This window comes from Peromyscus leucopus, chromosome 1 (genome assembly GCF_004664715.2).
Source record: "Peromyscus leucopus breed LL Stock chromosome 1, UCI_PerLeu_2.1, whole genome shotgun sequence".
Lineage (NCBI taxonomy): Eukaryota > Metazoa > Chordata > Mammalia > Rodentia > Cricetidae > Peromyscus > Peromyscus leucopus.
The window spans coordinates 171,825,532-171,838,291 of NC_051063.1; the positions used below are offsets into that span (position 1 = coordinate 171,825,532).

The 12,760-nt window shown below is 45.5% G+C and overlaps 1 long non-coding RNA gene across 1 annotated transcript; it reads left to right on the forward strand.

The window, feature by feature from the left end:
• The first annotated feature begins 4,359 nt into the window (after positions 1-4,359).
• Positions 4,360-9,695, forward strand: LOC119087057. Its single transcript, XR_005090509.1, has 3 exons — positions 4,360-4,732; positions 7,594-7,753; positions 9,375-9,695. It is a non-coding gene; the product is annotated as an uncharacterized LOC119087057 (long non-coding RNA).
• Positions 9,696-12,760: the final 3,065 nt, after the last annotated feature.

Below are 12,760 nucleotides of genomic sequence, written 5' to 3' on the forward strand. Positions count from 1 at the left end.
GTAAACACACCCAGCGTGTGACTCAGCTATGAGAAAGGAAATCCTATCTTTCTCAAGTGAGAAAAACTGAACATCTTCTATGATTAATTAGAACACATTGAACAATATACTTTCCATAAAGAGCAGCCAAAGTAGTATATATTAAAAGCATGTTTTAGGGGCTGGAGAGATGGTTCAGTGGTTAAGAGCACTAGCTGCTCTTCCAGAGGATCTGGGTTCAATTCCTAGCATCCACATGGTAGCTCACAAGTAATTGTACCTCCAGTTCCAGGAGATCCAACACCCTTTTTGGCCTCTGTGGGTTCAGGCACACATGGAGCACAGACTTATATGCAGGCCGAACACTCATACAAATAAATTTTTTTTTTTTTTTTTGGTTTTTCGAGACAGGGTTTCTCTGTGTAGCTTTGCGCCTTTCCTGGAGCTCACTTGGTAGCCTAGGCTGGCCTCGAACTCACAGAGATCCGCCTGGCTCTGCCTCCCGAGTGCTGGGATTAAAGGCGTGTGCCACCAACGCCCCGGCTCAAATAAAATATTTTAATGTGTTTTAATTTATTATTTCTAAACAACAGGAACAGTAGTAAAATTTCCTTGCATTTCTTCTGGAGGAAAATGTTAATTAATACAAATATTACCATAACATTTCTTAAGACATCAAAACGGCTAAACTATTTAAATATCTGTGACCAGACTTAGCTACACAGTAAGACTCGGTCTGTTAAATTAAAAAAGAAAAAAAAGGGGTGTGGCTCAGTGGTAGAGCCCTTGCCTAGAATCCCCCAGTGAGGGGCTGTGGGTGTGGCTCAGTGGTAGAGCCCCTGCCTAGAATTCTCCAGTTAGGTGTTAGGGTGTGTCTCAGTGGTAGAGCCCCTGCCTAGCACAGAGAAGCCCTAGATTTAATTTCCAGCACTGGGAAAATGAATTAAGGTGTACATCACTTGAAAATGTATAATTTAAAACTTTAATCTAGACTACTATTACAAATAAAACGTTGTGCCATGAAAAAAAGAAGAAAGGAAATTGGATGTTTTACAAACAAAATGACAGAAAATGTGAATATATTCAACAATACTCACTTTCCCATACTGTGCTCAATTCTATTTCAAGGTGAGTGTTAGATTCACTTTTATGTGTATGTTTTGCTTGCATGTATGGTTCTGCACCACATGCGTACTTGGTGTCCATGGAGGGCAGAAGAGAATGTCAGATCCCCCGGAACTGCAGCTGTGGAGAGTTGTATGTCACCACGTGGCTGCTGGGAACCACACTGGGTCTTTTACAAGAACAGTAACACTCAACTGCTGAGCCATCTCTCCAGTACCCTGAGGAAATTTTTAGAAACAAAAAGAAATCAATCTATATTAAAATAAAAGTTAATAAGCATTCAGCCACAGGTCCTTGTTTAACAAACAAGTTATTTTATTCATCTGCAGTATGTCTATGCACTGTGTGCAGAGGCCAGAAGAGGGCAGCAGATCCCCAGGACCTGGAGTTACACATATTGTGGGTCCCTGGGAATTGAACCCAGATCCTCTGCAGGAGCAGCCAGTGCTCTTAACAGCTGAGCTGCCTCTCCAGCTCTGCCCAGCCTGTTCTCAAACACCTGCTGTTCCCCTTGATTCTTCCTCAGAGAAAGAAACAAGATGTCAGAATCCCTGAGAAATTAGGCTACACTTTTGTTTTAGGATTTGGTATTGTTTTTTAAGAAAGGGTTTCTCTGTGTGACAGCCCTGGCTGTTTGGAACTCACTTTGTAGACCAGGCTGGCCTCAAACTCGCAGAGATCTGACTGCCTGTGCTTCCTGAGTGATGGGATTAAAGGCGTGCGCCACCACTACCCGGCTTAGACAGCACTTTGAAAACTAGAAAAAACTCAGCGTGGCCAGGTTGGTGCCAAAGGACTTTAACCCCAGGGCTGGGGAGGCAGAGGCAGGCGGATCTCTGTGAGTTCGAGACCAGCTTAGTCTAGGAAGGAGTTCCAGGCCTGCCAGGGCTATATAGTGAGACCCAGTCTCAAAACAAAACAAAAAACAAACGAAAAAGTTCAACTCACCTTGACCTTGGTCACCCTGTTATTCTTGGGGCACAGCTGAGTCTGGGGAAAACACTTAGGGAGAGAAGACAGCTTGTGAGCGTAGGGTCAAAGGGGGTGTGGCCCACGTGGCTGCTTTACAGCATCGGCCACGGTGTCCACCGTTCAGTGCGGCTTGATGAAGAGAGTGAGCTGGAGTCAGTCACAGCTCACCCTGTCTACTCAGGACCCTGGGAAGGAGACCCATGCCAGCCACACACAGTTCATTCACAACACATGGTCTCCTATGGGTCTCAGGATGAGGGTTCTGTTCTGCGGACGGCAGAGGGAGTAGAAAGTCCCCGGGTGAGGAGACCACTGTCTGCGCTCAGAGTCTGTGACAGACAGCACCACCAATCCTCACCGGGGTAACCGGGAGCACACCGAGGTAACCTGGAGCACACCGAGTATCTCTGTGCATCAGCTCTGTCTTTGTCCTTGTGGATGACGGGTTTCAGCATCTAGCCAAGGCTGGCCTGTAACTTGATATGTATGTGACCCAGGTTGGCCTTGAACTTTTGGTCCTCCCTGCCTGGGCCTCCAAGTCTGTCATCCATAAATGAAGACAGTTAACGATGAGAGAATCAATGTCACAGTGTTGTTTAAAAATTACATTATGAGCCAGGCAGTGGTGGCACACGCCTTTTTTTCCAGCACTCCGGAGGCCGAGGCAGGCAGATCTCTGTGAGTTCAAGGCCAGCCTGGTCTGCAAATGAGTTCCAAGATATCTAGGAAAACCATGTGGGGGGGGGACATAAAAAAGAGTATGTGTACACAACTGTGGTTTTATGCTAGTAAAATATATAACATAGACTATATTGTTTTGGGCTGTGGAGATGGTCAGCAGTTGAGAGCACTGGCTGCTCTTAGGTTCTGTGTCCAGCACCCACCTGTGAACACCACACTAGCTCTTTTCCAAACCGGTCCGGGGATGCGGAGTTGCTTATCAGGGAACAACACTTGCTCTCCTGTCAGGACCCAGGTTGGGTTCCCAGCAGCCACACGGATGCTCACGCTCATCCCTCACTCCATTTTCAGGGGATCCTATGCCTGCCTCTGAGCACGGTGCCAGACATACCTGCAAGTAAAACACTCCCACACAGAAAGCTAAAAATGAAAAAACAAAACAGGTCACGGGGGAGGGGGTGGGGGTGGGGGTGGGGAAATGGTTCAGCACTTAAGAGCACATGTTGCTCTTGCAGAGGGTGTGAGTTTGGTTCCCAGCACCCACACTGGGTGGCTCACAGTCACCTGTAACTCCAGCGGTGGAGTCTCCAAAACCCGTGGCCTCCATGGACCCCTGGTATACACTGACAGGTGTGGGTGTGTGTGTGTGTGTGTGTGTGTGTGTGTGTGTGTGTGTTTGTCTGTGCAGGGGTGAGTGTGGGTATATGCACATATTCATAATTAAAAAAATAAAAGTCTTTGACAATTAAAAAGTCCCTAAACAGAAGGAATGGTGGGAAAAAGCAAGGTGTGGTGGCACACACCCTAATTCCAGTTCTGAGGTGGTGACTGATGGAAGAGCCTAGTGGGTTCTAGAACATCCAGGCTACAGATTGAGAGCCTATCTCTAATAAATAAATACATAAATGAAAATTGCCACAACATTCTCTGACACAAGAAGCTGCACCCACATACAGGGTGACAGACATCCGTGGTCACGTGAACACTGCCCGTACCAAGAACTATACAAACACAGTATGTGTGGCCCCAGAGATACCAAAATACCACATACAACACACATATGTCAACAGCACCCTAAATACATGGGTGTGTTTGTGTGCACGCGCGTGCATTTTTTTATACTCTATAATTGATCCTAAAACCAAATGTGTATTGTAGATCCTCCTAACATTCCCTTTTGCACCTGGGGAAACTAAGGCACAGAAAGATTCTTACTCTGTGACAGGGTGTGAGAAAGGTGAGGGAGGGTGAGCTCGACATCCCCGAGCAGGAGAGTTCCCCCAAAAGCTGCCAAGTCCAGCTCTTCCTTGGACCGAAACCCGAGTACTGCTAAACTTTCCCCAAATCAGAAGTCAGCGGCTTGGTGTCCCGCAACATCAGCAACAATGTCTCATTTCGGTGACCCGGAAAAGGTCCTCGCCCATCCTATTACCGGGTTGTGCAAGTCAAAAGAGGTAAGGGGGTCCTCAAGTCAAGCCGGACCCACTCACCTTCCTTGTTGGAATGCACTGACAAGATCTGCAACCTCTGCAGGGGAAATGCCCCGGCAACGCCAAGCTCCGGAACTACAACTCCCAGGATTCCTTGGGGCAGAAGCCCGGAATAGTGTTTGTGCAGGCTCTTTGTGCCTGAGTCCTAGCGTCCTCAGATGAATTGGCTTTGCTTTCTAGCCCTCAAGCAGCCGAAATCTCACCAAACATGCGGATTATACTTTACTTTCTCCCATAGAACACTGCCAAAGTCAAGCGTTCCCGTAGAGTGCTCTGCGCACAGAAAGCGTCTGGACTACATGTCCCAGCATTCTCTGTAAGGCTCTTTCCCCACCAGCCCAAGATTTTCCTTTCACTAAACAGGTGAACGCGGGGCTTCGTGGGCACATCTGTCATTTCAGTACTCCGGAGGATGAGGCAAGAGTCCTGCGTGGGTTACTGTCTTAGTTACTGTTCTGTTGCTGTGAAGAGGCACCACGACCAAGGTAACCATTATGAAAGAAAGCGTTGAAGCAGAGGCTTGCTTACTGTTTTAGAGGGATTAGTCTATGATCTTCGTGCAGACAGGCACGGTTCTGGAGCAGTAGCTAAGAGCTTTACACCTGATCCACAGGCAACAGGCAGAGAGAAATACTGGGCCCAACATGGGCTTTTAAAACTTCAAAACCCACCCTCACTGACACTCTTCCCCCAACAAGGCCACATCTCCCAATCCTTCTGATTCTCAAAGAGTTCCACTCCTTGGTGAACAAGCATTCAAATATATGAGCCTATGGGGGCCACTGTCATTCAAACCACCAAAAGGAGAGCATTCCTGAAAAACACAAGAAAAAATTTATATGATTGTGTCTGAATCAATTTTTCTTCTCTCTCTCTCTCTCTCTCTCTCTCTCTCTCTCTCTCTCTCTTCCTATTTAACACACTGATTTACACAGTGATGGCTATTCTTGGCTACATCTGGAAGTAATGAAAACTCAAGTGACTGGGTACGCCTCTGAGCGATTTCTTTTCTATTTTTTAAAGATTTATTTATTTCTTATGTACATTGGGGTTTTGCCTGCATGTATGTCTCTATGAAGATGCCAGATCCCCTGGAACTGGAATAACAGACAGTTGTGAGCTGACATGTGGGTGCTGGAAATTGAACCTGGGTCCTTTCAAAGAGCAGCCAGTGCTCTTAACTGCTGGGCCACCTCTCCAACCCAGGCAATTTTTTTCTTAATTAAATCATTTAAAGTGGAAGACCCACTTCTAATCCAGATCTTTTGAGGTGGGAAGATCTACCTTTAATCTGGACCACACCTTCTGTTGGCAACCTGTATAAAACACACGGGAGAAGGAAGCTTGCTCTCTTTGCCTGCTTGCTCTAGCTTTCATTAGCAAGTCCATTCCTTCACTGAATTAGAACCGACTTCCTTGGGATTCTAAGGACCTGCTGAGACTTCCAGCCTTGTGGACTGAACACTACTGGATTCTTGGACTTTACATTGGTAGACAGCCATTGTTGAACTGGCTGGACCACAGCCTGTAAGCCATTCTAGTAAATCCCCTTTCTATATACATATACATTCATTCTATACATTCTGTTCCTCTAGAGAACCCTAATACACAAGGTGTGGTGCTTTAAACAAAAATGGCCCCCATAGGCTCTTAGAGAGTGGCACTATCAGGAGGTGTCTTGTTGGAGTAGGTATGACCTTGTTGGAGGAAGTGTGTCACTGTGGGTAGGCTTTGACCTCTCAAATGTTCAAGCTAGACCCAATGTGGCTCACTTGCTCTTCCTGCTGCCTGCAGATCCAGATGTAAAACTCTCAGCTCCTCCTCCAGCACCATATCTGCCTGCATACCACCGTGCTTCCTGCCATGAAGATAATGGAGTAACCTCTGAACTGTAAGCCAGCCCCAAGGAAATGTTCTCCTTTATTAAAGTTGCTGTGGTCATGGTATCTCTTCACAGCAATAAAACTCTAAGAATCAAGGGGTTGGGATAAGAGAAGAAAAGAACTATAAAGTAATGTTGGAGCCTGAGAGACAGCTCAGTGGGTAAAAGCTCTTGCACCTTTGGAGTTTGGTTCCCACTCCCCAAGGTGGCATCTCACAAATGCCTTCAACTCTAGTGCTAGGAGATCTGCTGCCCTCTTCTGGCCTCAGTGGGCACTGCATACGCACGGAAACAAACAGGTAAAGAGAAATCCATCTTTTTAAAGACATGCTTGATGTAAACTAAGAAACAAATTAATGATAACAATAAATGAGATGTTTGAGCTGGACTGAGTGAAAAGATATACCCTTGCCCAAGAAGCAGACCGTGACTTGACTGCTCTCTGTGTATGGTGCCTGGCTCCTCCATGCTCTTCATCACATACACTGTGCTGCACTAAATCCCATGATGTAAACCTTCCTGCCACCTCGGAAAGGTTGAAGAAGTCAGGTATTTCCTTTGTTCTGGAGATTTGGTTTAGAAAGACTCCTTGGGGGAGGTTGGCTTATACAGGTACTCTGAAGAGGCTCCTCTGCCCCTCCGAAACTGTTCCTCCTATGGTCTAGCTTCTCTCCCTCTTTTATTAGAATGGCTTACAGGCTGTGGTCAGGTTAGTCCAATAAAGGCTGTCTACCAATGGAAAGTCCAAGAATCCAGTAGTTGTTCAGGATGTCTCAGCTGGTCAGTCAGTATACACTGGAATCCCAAGGAAGGTGGCTCTAATGTTGGCAAATATTATTTTAAGTTGTGTTACTTTTGTTTATGTTGCATTATGTTCAGCTACGTGAAGCTGTGTTACTTTGCCTGTCTAAAACATCTGCTGTTCTCATAAGGAGCTCAGTAGACCATAGTGAGGCTGGAGAAATGATAGGCAGGGATGGCAGGCAGAGAGAATGAATAGGAGGAAAAATCTGGGAGAGGAGAGATCTAGGAGGGAGAGAAGGAGGAAAACATCAGGTCCAGTCACCCAGCTACACAACCTGAAACAGAGTAAGAAAGAAAGGTATACAGATAGAGGAAGGTAAATGTCCAGAGGCAAAAGACAGATGGGTTAATTTAAATTAAGAAAAGCTGTCAAGAAACAAGCCAAGCTAAGGCCAGGAATTCATAATTAAGAATAAGCATAATTAAGAATAAGAATAGGCAAGTGCTCTACCACTGAGCTAAATCCCCAACCCGGGTCTTTGTATTCATAGAGTTTCTCACTAATGTGGACTTTCTGGTGGTCAACATGTCTTGAACCATAGCTAAAGGCTTTCTCCATTCCTCACATTCATAATGTTTCTTACCAGTATGGATTTTTTCATATTGCACAAACTTGACCTGCAATCAAGGTCTCTGAGAATTTCTTATATTCATTCATAGGTTTTCTTGCCAGTGTGAACTGTATGATGTCAGGCGGGTTGATGACTTCATCAAGAAGCCTTTCCACGCCGGGCGGTAGTGGTGCACGCCTTTAATCCCAGCACTCGGGAGGCAGAGCCAGGTGGATCATTGTGAGTTCGAGGCCAGCCTGGACTACCGAGTGAGTTCCAGGAAAGGCGCAAAGCTACACAGAGAAACCCTGTCTCGAAAAAACAAAAAAAAAAAAAAAAAAAAAAAAAAGAAGCCTTTCCACATAGTTTTACATCCATTAGTTTTCTCATCAGTATGTGTTTTTCCAATGCTGTGTAAGTTGACCGCCGTATTGGAAACTTCTCCACATTCTTTACATTGGTGAGGTCTTTCACCTGTATGGATTATTTCATGTTTATTTAGCAAGGTTTGAGGCCCCCAAAATGCCTTCCCACATTCCTTCCATTCCTAAGATTTTTTTGAATCACTATGAATTTTCTGACCAAAGGCCTTTCCACAGCCGACATCCCTAAGGCTTCTCCCCAGTATGAAGTCTCAGGAACAGTTGTAAGGACTTCTCACCATCCTTACATTCAAGCATGATTTAGCTCTGAGTCCCCCAGGCTGCACACGTTTGTGCCACAGCCTTACAAGCCTTCCTTCACTCCGTAGACACAGAGGATGTCTCCCCATTAAGGATTCTTTTCTGTGGGGTAAACACATTCATCTTCTGAATTTGCCTTTGATCTTCCTGTTATTTCTGAAAGTGGATGTCTCACAGCCAAAGGTTCCCCCCCCCCTTTGAATTTAGTTCAAAATTGTTCCTTTTGGAAACTACACCATTTGTCTCATATCTTGACTCCAAATCTGAAATAAAGGGGGCGGGAATAATTTCCTTCACAAGGAAAAAAATCCGGTGGTAACAGTAAGAACAGAAGACAGAGTGAAAGTAGAGATTGATTCCCATGCGCTTTCCAGTGACTAGACGACTTACTGAACCCACTCCTGATAGCAAGGCTCCGCCCTGCTCCGCAAAGCCAGAGCTGGGCATGGGGGTGCATGCCTGTGTGAGCTGAGCTTCCCACAAAAAGCCACACCACCTGAGTTAGGCATTCAAGGGTAATTAAAACTTTAATGATAGCAGGAGTTGGAATGTTGCAAGAGGAATAAGAAAGCTGGGAGCCCAGTTATCATGAGCAGTCTTAGCCTCCTAAACAGCCATTTATTGCTTACCTCTGTGTGTGACTTAACATCCTTGTAACTGTTTGGTGAGTGTCTTAGGAATGTACAAACAGACAGCTAGCTTCCACCAACCTAAAGGTGGGCAACCTAACATGCCACGAGAGCCTCTGAGGCCTGCGGCAGAGATTTTCCAGGTTTGCTGACACCCTCCCCCCTCGTATTTCCACCATTTGAAGTGTCCTGATTTGTGATTTTTTTTTTATTCTGTTACTCTAATAACTCCATGAAACTGTTATTCTGGTCATGGTGTGTGAAGGCCAAATTACTCAGGGTCAGAGACTCTGAGCTTGCTTTACCCAGCAGGGCTGCGTAGGGGAATGCTTTGACCACAGGCATGGTTACCAGGTGTTTGGAAGGGTCTACACTTGGCTGTGTGGTGTGCTTTGATCTAGCAAGGGGGAGGTCTTTTGCCCCGCCCCTTGGCAAAGTTATAAAATGACCTTTTGAATAAACAGAAAAGGCCACTGGGTATTGACCCAGGTCCTCCCAAAGCTATCCTGTGTTTCTGTCTTTCTCCTCTTCGCTATCTTTTTATCTAATATTTTCTTATCCCTCTCTCTTCCTCCGAGGAACCCTGGGAAAAGGCGGGAGCTGGCTCACACAGATGGCGCAAGAACTTGGGATGCGGATGCAGAGGAGATAAGGGAGAATAGCACAGTGGAAGCAGTTGGGCATGCCTGGTTATGAATTATGAAAAGGTTAGGCTGTAGATGTCATTCTAAACGGTCTTATTAAATAAGAAACACAGAGCCAAATGAAGAGTTAAAAGCCTAGAGATCGAGCAGTAGTCAAGAGCTAAGACCACTTTATCTTAACCACTCGCTGCTGTCCTTCCCCTGAGAGAGAGACCTTCTTCCTGTGTCCTGTCTTTTTATTGACTTTCTGTTCTGCCTTCTCATCGACTCTAAACCCAACCACATGACTTCCTCGTCACTGCCTGTCTATACAGACCTCCAGGTCTCTATGGTTGGTACTGAGATTAAAGGTTCCAGTCACCGCTTGGCTCTGTCCTTGAACACACAGAGACTCTGCCTGTCATGTGATCAGAATTAAGGGTGTGTGCCACCACTACCAGACTTCTGCTTAATGGCTTGCTCTTAGCTCTGATCCCCAGGCAACTCTATTAACATACAAATAAAATCACATTTCAGCACAAATAAAATATCATCATATTAGGCGGTGGCATTTTATTCTTTGGGAGCAACAATTGTACATAGATAAAGCAGAGCGGCTAAAAGTTAAGCCGAAGCAAGTAATAAAAAGTTAAGCTGCAGCAAGTATTTCTCTGTCTCTGTTTCTCTGTTTCTCTGTTCCTCTCTCTAAAGTTGTAAAAATGTTTGGTGAAGTTTAGTTTGAGAAGTGTAGGCTTAGGTATATTAGGGTAGAATAAGCTCTAGGTCTAGGAATAGGGTGAAGATTTAATATAAAATAATGTAGGGTAGAGTAGGTCCCCCCCACCCCCAGCCCAGACGGGACCTTGGACACACAAAGCAGCGTCCAGGACCTAGCAGCCACTGCGAGATTAGCAGTCCCAGCGGCTTCAGAAGCTTCAGAAAGCAGCAGCAGCAGCAGCAGCAGCAGCAGCAGCAGCAGCAGAGTTTGGGCGGCTGCCCCATCCAGGTATCAGCGGCCCGAGTCCCATGGGCCGTCATAGCTTCCCATGCAGCTGACCCCAAGAGACAACATGAGCAGCGAGGGTCTGCAAGCTTCTGCCAAGAAGAAGCGGCGGTGAGGAGCCAAGCAGAGATGCCACGCCACGAGAGAGGTGAAAGGCAGGCAGCAGTGGCAGCGACTTGGAGTGGAGCCAGAGTCCCTGGTGGCGAGTGCCCAGCAGAGACACTGCCTGAGAGGCAGAGAGCCCAGCGGGTAGCGGGAGAGTGTGAGAGACAAAGCTTCCAGAGAAAGACGCCTGAAGGGCAAATACAAGGAAGGCCAAAGAACAGGTGCCTTTGAGTCTGCGTGTGTGTTGGGGCAGCAGTGACCTGGGGAAGCCCTGCAGAGGCCAGGCAGCATCCTAGGGGCGGAACCATGGCAGCGGCGGTGCAGGAACCAGGGAGAAAACTGTTGGCTGACAGGACGCCGGGGTGGGATGAACCCTGGTGTGGAGAGAGCAGTGCAAGTTTTGAAATCTTCCCTGCAAGGAAACGTACAGAGTCTGAGTCCCTAGCAGCAGTACGCAACAGCAGTGCTCCAGTCTGAATGGTTGAGATGCGCTGAAACTCAGGCCAGTCTGAGGTCCCAGCAGCAGAGTAAGGTGGAGCAGCCCTGAGCGCTGCAATCAGGGACTCAGGACACAGGGGTCCTGGCTGGTTACCGGAGGCACGGATAGACCGGGACTGTGAAAGCTGTGAAACCCAGCAGCTAAAGGTGCAGTTTCTGTTTGCTGGCTGTAAGAAGGTCTCTTTCGAAAGAGGATTCTGCACCAGCCAGCTATTGTGGTGCTAAATGTAGAGTTAATAGCGTTTGCCCTGGAGCAAAATTGCCTGAAGGGAAGGCTATGGATTGCAAAGTACAGCTGAGAGCTAAGAACAAAAGTTTCAGAGACTGTTTGAACTGAATTGTTACATTCGGGGAAATGCAAAAGTTTTTGGTTATTGGTTTCTTTATATTTTGAACTTTAAGACTGCTATCAGAAAGCTTTCAATGGACTGTAAGGCTGGTATCAGAAAGCTTTCACTGAAATGTTAAGACTGGTACCAGAACTGACTTTTTGAAGTTTTCAGACTTATGAAATGTGATGGCCAGGAGTGGTTCAATTGCAATGGGACAATTTTGACTTTACCTATGCATATAGACTCTACCAACTATGACTTATGAATTGTTTTGTGTATGCATATATGTTTTATTAACTGTGGTGACTCAGGAACTGTTTGTGTAAAAATGGAACTGTTTTGTGTAGGTATAGAGAAATTTGTTTTTTTCTACCCAGGCCCAAGATGAAGTTTAAAAAATTATAAAGAAAAGGGGGAATCAATATTCCTCAGTCTCTTTAATTAAAAAAAATATTTTCTTGTCACGAGTGGATTAATGTTAATGTGTGTTAATGTATCCTATGTTTTGTTAGCAAGAAATGCAAAAAGTTATATTAAGAAATTGCTTCTGGATGTTTGCTAAAGTTTGTAAAGTGTAAATAGTCCCATTGAGAGTTTGCTTTGGATGTAAGTTTGTAAGAATTGTAAATATGTATAGTAATATTCATGCTAGAATTACGTTAACCTGTTGATATTGATGAACCACGGTTTGGTGAAGCTAAGGGAATCTTTAGGTTTGATGCAGTTTCAGGATTTTACTGATTTATTTGACACGGTTGTATCAGGAGTTTATTGATTTAAACGAGGGTGTAGTGCACCTGAGGCTGCTATAGACATCTTAGACCCATTTAAAAAGGACATTCCATCTTTATCATACTCTACTCCTTTTTACTAGAAGGCATAGTAGGCAAAGGAAGCAGGAGTAGTGCTGTGGTAATTCCAGCTACTTGCATGCTCTTAGTGGAAAAGCTGATTCAGAGCTACATAGAGTTAAGATCTGTACCCCCATTTGGTTATATATATATATATATATATATATATATATATATATATATATATATATAATTTGTGGAAGCCCAAATTACTCATGGTCAGAGAAGCTGAGTTTGCCTTACCCAGCAGGGCTGCATAATGGATGATTTGACCAAGGCATGGCCATCAGGTGTTTGGAAGGGTCTGGGAAAAGGTGAGAGCTGGCCTCCCACAATGGTGTCTAGCATAAACTGAATCTATATCCCTGAGCCATGTCACTCATCTTTGACATCAGAATAAACTCTCTCTCAATTCCCTTTGAGAGGAGAGCTTAGTTTTTTTGGGTCAAATTGTTGCTGGAGGGCTTCTCTCCAGGTTCCCCAAGCCCCGCAGTCCCACAATCCACTTATAAAATAATCACTCAGACGCTTATATCACTTATAAACTGTATG